The 10,233-nt window shown below is 42.9% G+C and overlaps 1 long non-coding RNA gene across 1 annotated transcript; it reads right to left on the reverse strand.

Annotated features, from left to right (window-relative positions):
- Window positions 1-6,721: 6,721 nt before the first annotated feature.
- On the reverse strand, window positions 6,722-8,052 carry LOC117554741. The gene is made up of 4 exons (XR_004570313.1): window positions 7,591-8,052; window positions 7,446-7,509; window positions 7,264-7,356; window positions 6,722-7,065 (listed from the first exon to the last, which is right to left on the reverse strand). It is a non-coding gene; the product is annotated as an uncharacterized LOC117554741 (long non-coding RNA).
- Between the last annotated feature and the right edge of the window lie 2,181 nt (window positions 8,053-10,233).

Here is a 10,233-nt window from a genome sequence, read left to right on the forward strand (position 1 = left end):
AATGAAGAATGGCAATTAGAGAATGTTTCTTCAAATGTGCCGGTTTAAGTGTTTTATATGAAATCTGTAATCACACCCTGAACAGAAAGTATAAAGCGCACACATTGCTATATACTCACACAGATTGTTCAGTATGTGACAATGTCCTTCCTCAAAAGAGAACATGAGCTTATAACAGGCCCTGAATCAGTGAAGTGAGGATGTCTGGCTCTGTGAATTACACTGGCCTTGTTGTTTCTGGATCGGCTGAAGCCTGTAGGGACTGACTTAGAGTAATGCCTTGCCCCATATCTCCCTCAGCACTCAACCAAATGCAGCCACGCAACAGCAGCCCCACTTAATGTGATCTTCGTTGGCTTTCTGAGGTGGAAGTGGCAGAGAGACAAAGGGCAAAGAAAGAGTCAGTTGACTCATTGATGCACACACACACTCAACAATGCGTAACCACACTACAGAAATAGTTGGTGGGTTTATGTGTGTGGGTGCATTTAAGTGTGCATGCAGCTCACATGTGAGTCTCTGCAGGCTCAAGCATCTTGTATCTCAAGATTTCTCTCCCTCTCTTCAGCCCCTAAATAAAGCTTGCTCTGTGAAGTGGAAGAACAACACAAGAGAATCAATCATACAATTATCCAGATTTTGTCTGTCACTTCAAACAGAGTAGAACTCAGAGTCTGACCGTTGTATTGGTGTGGGGGTGGGTGAGCGTGACTGTTTTTTATCAGCACAAAGTTTGTTTTAATAGAGTATACCGCTGTCAATCCTCTTGGCTGGCAGTCATGCTCAGTGGAAAAAGTGTAAAGCTGAAGCTAAAGGAAAAAGGCAACGTGATGCAGAAAGTGATCCCTGGAAGGGTGGAGAAGGGGAAATTAAAAAAGTTGCTTTCAAACATAAAACTTGTGAAACTATTACGCAGCATCTTACATCGTGTTTTGGTTTGTGGATCAAACTAGAACTGTGGCATTCCCTGGTCTTTAAACCAACATATACAGTAATCTGTAATTAACAGTTTGATCTTAAACTGTCTCATTAGATTTAATTGGAGTAAACCTATGCATTACCAACCAAACACATCTCAGGGAATAATTTCATCTGGTCTGTCACCTGTTTACATAAGAAGAGAAAACATAACTTTGTTCATCCAGCTTGATACATCCACACACATATAGTTACTGTATGCGCTGTATGCAGTGAGAGTGAGAAAAGTGTCTTTGGTATGAAGCTTCTTAAAATGGTGCCCTTGGGTGAAAGACATGTTGTGCTTACTGATCACATCTTTAATGAAAGAGGAGAGTCCAAAAACCTTCGCCTACCCATCCCTCCTCTCTCAGACGACGCTCAGGTTGTACATCATTAACCAGCCAGCCTTCTGGTATTGATCACCTCATGATCCTGAAATATTCACAAGATTCTCACAATAACAAAACCAGATAGGGGAGTTGTTTTCTCTATACCTGTGCCGTAGAAAAAGGCTTTATAGAGTCTAGTGGACTCACGAAGTGTCCAGAGGCTGAGACCAAAAGTGATTCACATTCATCAGATGATGGTGTGGTGTAGATTTTAGCAGAGCACTGCCTTGAACTTTAGCACTCTGCTGTGTTGGTGTTAACGCTGTGTTAACAGAGGGACCGCATCAAGCTTTACACCTCAGCATTCTAATTTGAGCGCTAAGACTATTATGGCTGTGTAAGCTATAGAAAAGCACAACATATAGATATATTATGGAATTATAAGTAACTTATAGAGATATAAAGAATTTCTATATTATAAATGGTTGAACGTCAAAGATCATTATATAAGCTTATTTAAGTATTACAGCTATAAGCTTTAGCTGGGGAATATTGAGCGGCTAAAGAGACAGTTATTTCCCTCAGGAGTTGGTATAGACCAGATAAACCAAATTAAAACACAACTGCAAACCAATGCTGCTGATGTTGCTTCACAACTGCTTGATGTGTAAATAGAAAACTATTTTCTAACAAGCTAATTGTTATGACAATATGTCCATATTGTGTCTAGTGCTTGTTTCTACTGCCTCCCAGTGGCCAAACAAAATGTGTTATTGTAAGTTTGCAAGATTTTAACTATATTAAACCTATTTTTTGCAATTTACAGGATAGTGAAAAATAGAAAATGGGGAGATATAAATCTCCCTTCATGTGAGATCCTGAAATAGAGATAATTTTGCCAGACACACACACACACACACACACACACACACACACACACACACACACACACACACACACACACCACCCACACACACACACACACACACTAAAAAGAGGAATACAGGAAACATGCAGGCATGTACTAACTTTCCCAGTCGTTGCAATGTAATTGATAATTCCTTTCTGTTAAGTGATAGCTATCAGCTGGATCGGAGCTGTGTTAAGTTACTGCTAACGCAAACCAAACACTTTCTGCTGCTGCAGTTTCACATTAAGCAGTAAACTGGTAAACCACGGAGTGTCTTCTTGTTTGAAGCAGCCTGAGGAAATGCAGAGTATTTATCAGTTTAGCGTTGCTGATGCATCTTCTTAACAAGAAATCTGCATTTTTGGCAATAATTGCCAGTGCATCATGTATTCATTTCAAAGGATTATCATAATAAAAATAAACAGTGAGCTGTTAATGATGAGCTCTAGGCAAAAGGCTGCTTCTGCGATTTTTAATACAGGCCTGATGGAGAAATGACAATAATTGACTTTATCTCTCATTTAAACAATGCCATGCAATGGATCCTCCCATCCCAATGTTCATTTAGCTGTCTATTAAACAGATACACAAGTTGATATTGTGTTGTATTTCTTACGCCAATGCACATGTCAATTAAATCAGTTATTTCAAACAGGACTTTCCAGCAATAAAACTCGCTGGCTGTTGCCACCAGTAATCACAGGTGTCACCAAGGTCTCAAATATAAAAAAGTACAATATTTTAGGTTGGTACAAATATGAGCGGATTGAGATGACATGGACCTTAACTGTGTATTCTTTTTTTAATTTAGGTTTTGGATAAAACATTCAGCATTTAGTGTTTCACCACCTTGTGCTCCCTCTCAATGTCAGAGTTGCCTTATTTCTGTAAAGATCTAAGCAGATTGATATCACTAGTCTCCTTTTCAGGCAATGCAGAACATTAACTGTATGTTTTGTTAAAGGCCTGTTTTGTGTTTGGGCAGGGAATGATTGATCACATGCGGAGAGGGGACAGAGGAGTAGGGACAGCCTAGTGATATAAATCACATCTGATAGAGGGCACATAGATAATTGGTTGTCTGGCCCTATAGTCACGAGGAGCGGCCCACTATCTTCTGGAGGGAGATAAACTAGAGGGCAGCAAACAATGATAACAACATGCTTGACTGTCAACAGATGAGATGCAAAATTACTCCCCTCCTCTCCCCCCCTCCCATCCGTTGTTCCTCTGTCCCTGTCTCTGCCCTCTTATTGTTCGGATGAGGAGTGGTGAGGTTAAGTGGATTGAAAATCAGTTGGCAGAATGTTTCTGTTTATTCTCTTGGTGCCCTATATCCAAAAGCATTTGAGCCGCAGCGGTCATCTGTGAATAGATTTACTGTGGGTGACCATGGTACAGCCTGATCGATACAAAGGCATCACCAAGGACTTCGAACAGGCGCAGTGACGTTCTATAAGATTCTGACTCTCACTTTCTCCCCCTCTCAAAACACATCCCGTCCCCTTCTCTGTCCCCTTGTACTTTTCGGGAGGGGTGTCCGACTCACTCAGCAGTTTTAGCGATAAAAGAAATGTCCATGTTCATCTGACACACATTGAGCCAGTTTTGATTAAATAGCCGGACAATGCGCCAAATGTATTGCACTGTTGCCAGGGAGACCAAACTGACCTTGAGTGTAGCATTGTGTGTCAAGAGTTGCCAAGAAGATACTCAGTGCATGTTCCAGGGAGGGAAAGGACAACATATGCAACACTTCAAAGGAGAGGATGACTATTTGTTTGAAAGTGTGAAGATAGAGAGGAAACGTGTCGCAAATCCCTGACAAGAACGAAAGGGTAAAATAATACAGTTGAGTTTATCAATCAATCAATCAATCAATGTTTATTTATATAGCCCAATATCACAAATGTTACATTTGTCTCAGTGGACTTTACAATTTGTACAAAATATCAGTATGACAATACGACACCCTCTGTCCTTAGACCCTCACATCGTACAAGGAAAACTTCCGAAGAAAACCCACAGTTTTAAAGGGAAAAATGGGAGAAACCTCAGGGAGAGCAACAGAGGAGGGATCCCTCTCCCAGGACGGACAGACGTGCAATAGATGCCGTGTGTAAATTGAAAAGATAATACATTTGCAACATAGGTAGTCCAAATGTTTGGAAATGCATGTGTGTATTAGGAAGATGAATCTACGAGGATATCCATCCAGGACCTATGATCCAGGACCACAGCCATGACTCAAGATCCAGGGCTCGCGATCCAGGACAGAGGAGCGCAGGATCATCCATGACTCCGGATCCCGGCGTATATAGACACCAAAAAGAAGACATTTGGGGAAGCTGGGTTAATCGGAACATGAGAGTACACAGGTATAGACAGAGATAAGGAGAAGTAAGATGTCCCCTGACAAACTAAGTCTATATCAGCAAAACTAGGGGCTGAATCTAATCAGCCCTAACTATAAGCTTTAACAAAAAGGAAGGTCTTAAGCGCACTCTTAAAAACGAATAGGGTGTCTGCCGCCCGAACACAAACTGGAAGCTGATTCCACAAATGTGGAGCTTAATAAGAAAAGGCTCTGGCTCCCATTGTACTTTTAGAGACTCTAGGAACAACCAACAACCCTGCATTCTTGGAACGCAATGCCCTAGTAGGACAGTAGGGTATAATGAGTTCTTTAAGGTAAGATGGCGCCTGCCCATTAAGGGCTTTGTAGGCGAGAAGAAGAATTTTAAATTCTATCCTGTGTTCTATAGGGAGCCAGTGTAAGGCAGCCAGAACAGGAGTAATGTGGTCCCTTTTCCTAACTCTGGTTAGTACGCGAGCCGCAGCATTTTGAATCAGCTGAAGCGACTTGACTGAATTCTTGGTACACCCTGATAATAAAGAGTTACAATAATCCAGCCTTGAAGTAACAAATGCATGGACTAGTTTCTCTCTCATCGTTTTGAGGCAAGATATGCATGATTTTTGCAATGTTACGTAGATGGAAGTAGGCGGTCCTTGAAATTGATTTTATGTGGGCGTTAAAGGATAAATCCTGATCAAATATAACACCAAGATTCCTTACAGTCTCACTGGAGGCCAAATTAATGCCATCCATAGTTAGTATATCCTTAGATAATTTGTTTCGTAGATTCTTCTGGCCAAGTACAATAACTTCAGTTTTGGTCGTGTTTAACATCAAAAAGTTTAAGGTCATCCACGTTTTTAAGTCCTTAAGGCAGTCTTGAATTGTATTTAGATGATTAATTTCATCAGGCTTGATTGATAAATATAGTTGAGTATCATCCGCATAACAATGAAAGTTTACAGAATGATTCCTTATAATATTGCCTAACGGAAGCATATATAATGTGAACAAAATAGGTCCGAGCACTGAGCCCTGTGGCACTCCATGGCTAACTTTGGTTTGCGTGGAAGATTCATCATTGACCGTACAAACTGAGAGCGTTCAGATAGATAGGACCTAAACCAGTCTAAAGCAGTTCCCTGTATGCCAACTAAGTGCTCTAGTCTTTGCAATAAGATATCATGGTCGATAGTATCAAATGCAGCACTGAGATCGAGCAAAACAAGAATAGAGACACGTCCCTTGTCAGAGGCTATTAGAATGTCATTTGTGACTTTAACCAGAGCTGTCTCTGTGCTATGATGTGTTCTAAAGCCAGACTGAAAAGCTTCAAATAAATCATTGTTTTTTTAAGTAATCACACAACTGTTTTGCGACCGCTTTCTCAAGAATTTTTGAGAGGAACGGAAGATTGGAAATAGGTCTATAATTGGCTAAAACCTCTGGATCGAGGTTGTGCTTTTTAAGAAGCGGTTTTATCACTGCTACTTTGAATGATTGTGGAACATAGCCTGATAATAAAGACATATTCATAATATTTAATAAATAAGTGCTAATTAATGGAAAAACTTCCTTCAACAGCTTAGTTGGAATTGGGTCTAACATGCACGTTGATGGTTTAGAAGAGAGAATCATTGAATTTAATTGTTCAAGGTTTATGGCTGAAAAGCATTCTAGTTTACTATCTAGTGTAATATTAGAACTTACGTTTCCGGGAGCTGTTGATAACACTTTACTGGTCAAAGGCAAGAGGTCATTAATTTTGTTTCTAAGAGTAACAATTTTATCGTTAAAAAAGCACATAAAATCATTACTACTGAGTGCTATGGGAATAGAAGGCTCAATCGAGCTATGGCTCTCTGTCAGCCTGGCTACAGTGCTGAAAAGAAATCTTGCATTATTCTTATTCTCATCTATTAATGAAGAGTAGTAGGCTGCTCTCGCTTTACGCAGTGCTTTCTTATATTCATTGAGAGTAATATGCCAAATTAAACGAGATTCTTCATGTGGTAACCGTGACTGAGGTTACCACATGTAAAGCTAGTCACTGACAACGCCACCTCCTGCTAAGGGGCAGGAGGAACCCGTGGACCCTAAATGTAAGTCGTGGAATGATTTTAAAGCTTCCCTAAATGGGTTCAATTATTACAGAGGCATGAATTCCAAAAACATAACAGCTTTATTTAACAAGTGTTTGGAAACTGTTTAAAATGTCAATTCATGTAAAGTATACAAATATAATTCAACATGTATATAGTTACCCTCCTCAGTTGGGCAGGCCCGGTCCGCTGGGTTGCAGTGCCTGCTAATCGTGAGGGACAAAAACAAGAAAAGCCACACACCAAAACAACATAAGCATGCAATATTTAAACCACAATCTCTATAAAATAATAACAGTGAGATATTTAGCATACAGAAAATAAAGTGTCACACCGTGCAGTCCCTACACTGAAGGCAGGCAGCGTTCCACCCGGGCCCAGGCCTACACCGCAGAGGAGCGCAACCTACAACACAAACAATACAATGATTATACTGCCAATACGAAGAAAATGCCATGAAGAAAATGAACAAGAAAATACAAAAGAAACACTATAGGACAGTGGCTGGCCTGGTCCTTTTGAAAAGGAAACAACATAACATGTTAGTTGCCAGCCTCATTCACCAACTCAATATAAAATGAAATAGTTAAAAACAAGGCATACTTCCACAGAGTAGATTTCCAACTCAGCTTAATCCTGCCGGGGAAATGGTCACTTAATATCCCAGGTAGCTGGGCCGGTTGTGTGCATTAAGCTCTGTAAAAACACATAAATAAGTTCCTTAAAACACAATTAAAAACGTCGGTTTAAAAACGCCATTTAAAAGCAAATTACTCATAACAGACCCGGTCTTGTGCTTGTCGGGAGAGTTTCCCTCCGTAAATGGCAAAATCTCGTCTTGCACTCGCCCTAATAAAACCAAACTAAATGAGCCACTTGCATAAGTTAATTTAAAAGACCATAAAACCACCTTAAAACTGTTATTCCTACCTTTGTGAGAGGGAGAAGACCAGTGACAGGCAGCCAAGAGAGACTTTCTTGAACTGACGGCAAACTTTTTATGGCTTCCTGTTTACCCGGTCACCGTGTAAACATGTGACCGCATCAGGTGACACCGTCAGGTGACAATGACGTCAGATTCCCACATTCGCCCCGACGACAAGTTACTCACAACCAGGGTCTAAACAAGTGGTCATTGACCATTTCAGGCACCAAGGGAGCAGCCGCCCTCACCACACCCATTGCGTTGTTGCTAGTCACTGTGGACCTTGGAAGGTTAAGTGGGTTTAGGTTTCTTCCAGCAGTAGCCCGGGTTGTTCTTCTGGGAGCTGATGCCGGTCTTCCTTTACTTCTCCAACCCAGGATCTCTTCATCTTCACTACTGCCGGAGTCACTGGCAGGGATGTCTTGGTTGCTGGACGACAGACATGGGTTAAGTGTCATTGGTGCAGATGGTAGAATTTCAAGATGCGCTGCCCTCATCTGCCCTATGCACCCGCCGAACATCAGCAGTGCCATCAGCTCTGGTAATGGTGTACGGCCCACCAGACTCAGTGGGCACTCTAACCACCAGATAAAGAACTGGTGACCAGACATCCTGGATCTTGCGACGACCTTTACATTGATGATCCTTCAAGTAGACCAGCTGTCCTTCTGTAAAACCTGCATCGCGTGCCTGCTGGTTGTGATGTTGCTGTCGGTAGTCTGCTGCCTGTTGTAGGTTATTTCGTGCCAAGTCTCTTGCTACTTGTAGCCGTTCCCGATGCTGCTGGACCCACTCATCCCAGGAGCTGGTTGTGTCTTCTGGGGTACCTTCTCCCAAGAGAAAATCTGCAGGGACCCGTGGTGGCACACCAAACATTAAGCTATAAGGGGTATTCCCAGTCGAGCGATGTGCTGAGGTGTTGTATGCCCACACTAGCTGGGAGATGTACTTTGGCCATACACGCTTCTTCTCCGGGGGAAGAGATCGGAGCAGGTCGTGAAGTGTCCGGTTGAATCTCTCACATTGGCCATTTCCCTGTGGATGGTATGGCGTAGTCCTGGACTTCTCAATCCCATATAACTGGCAAACCTGCCGGATGAGGGCACTCTCAAAGTTTCTCCCCTGATCAGAGTGTATTCTCTTTGGTACGCCGAACCGGTTGAACCAGCTGTCGACTAGGACTTTCGCTACCGTGAGAGCAGTCTGGTCCTTAGTTGGCACCGCCTGCGTGTATTTCGAGAACACGTCGGTCATGACCAGCACATTCTCTTTACCGTCAGTTGCAGGCTCCAGCAAGGTGAAATCTATGGCCAGTATCTCCATTGGTTGGGTGGCCAACAGAGTACCCTGGTAGGTCTTCACCCCAGGCTGGACAGCTTTCGACAATACACAGCGTTGGCAACTCCGACAGTGGTTCTCTATATCAGCCCCCATACCAGGCCAGTAACATCTCTGCCTGGCCAGGTCAGTGGTCCGTCGCACCCCCTGGTGTCCATGTTTGTCGTGGAGGTTATTTAAAAGTTCTTCGTGCAGGCACATGGGCAGAAGCAGTTGTGCATAGACTTCCCCATGAGGGGCTGTGACCTGCCTATACAGTACACCCTCTTTTTCCAGAATGCGATCCCATTGCTGGACAAACGCTTGACATCCTTTGAGAGTAGTAACCTCTTTTATTTGGTGGCTTTCCTCTTTTCCAGAATGAAAGAAAGACTTCAATGGTGAGGTCAGCACCTTGCAGTGTAGCCAGATCGTCTGGTGATCTGCTTGGGAAGACTCCGATTTGCTGCTGTGCCACTACCACAGGTTTCTCGACGTCAGGCGGAATATTTGAGGAGGTGTTGGCATGTTGGTTCGGCTGCTCTTGAGGCACATCCTGGTCACTGTACTGGCGAGAGAGAGAGTCAGCATTTCCATTGTTTCTTCCAGGTTTGTAATGCACAGTGAAGTCAAAAGCTGCTAATTGAGCTGCCCATCTTTGCTCAGTGGCCCCCAGCTTAATGTTCTGAAAATGGCTTAGGGGATTGTTATCAGTGTACACTTACTGCCCAACAAATATTCCCTGAATTTCTCTGATATTGCCCACTTCAGTGCCAGGAACTCTAGTTTCATAGAGCTATAGTTCTCCATGTTGCGCTCTGAACCCCTCAGTGAACGACTTGCATAGGCCACTGGTCTTAATTTGCCCTGGTGGTCTTGTGACAGTACAGCTCCTAATCCCTGATGACTAGCATCCACCTCAAGGACAAAAGGTTTTGTGAAGTCGGCAAAGGCTAAGATGGGTGTACTAGTAAACATCCTCTTCAATTCACTGAAACTGTGATTGCATTCCTCCGTCCACATGGTAGGCAGTATAACTGCTGGCCTTTTTCTGCTTTCTTTGGCTACTCTGATGACATTTGCCACCAGTTGATGTAGGGGCGCAGCCAATTGTGCAAACCCCTTTACAAAGCGACGGTAATAGCTGCAGAACCCAAGGAAAGATCTTACTTCAGTCACATCTCGGGGTACCCTCCAGTTTTCCACGGCAGAAATCTTGTCTGGATCAGTTGCCACTCCTTCACTGGACACCCGGTGTCCAAGGTACTGCACCTCTTTCTGAAAGAAGTGGCATTTGCTCATTTTGGCCTTCAGGCCTTTCATTTGGAATC

Source organism: Gymnodraco acuticeps, unplaced genomic scaffold (assembly GCF_902827175.1).
Source record: "Gymnodraco acuticeps unplaced genomic scaffold, fGymAcu1.1, whole genome shotgun sequence".
Lineage (NCBI taxonomy): Eukaryota > Metazoa > Chordata > Actinopteri > Perciformes > Bathydraconidae > Gymnodraco > Gymnodraco acuticeps.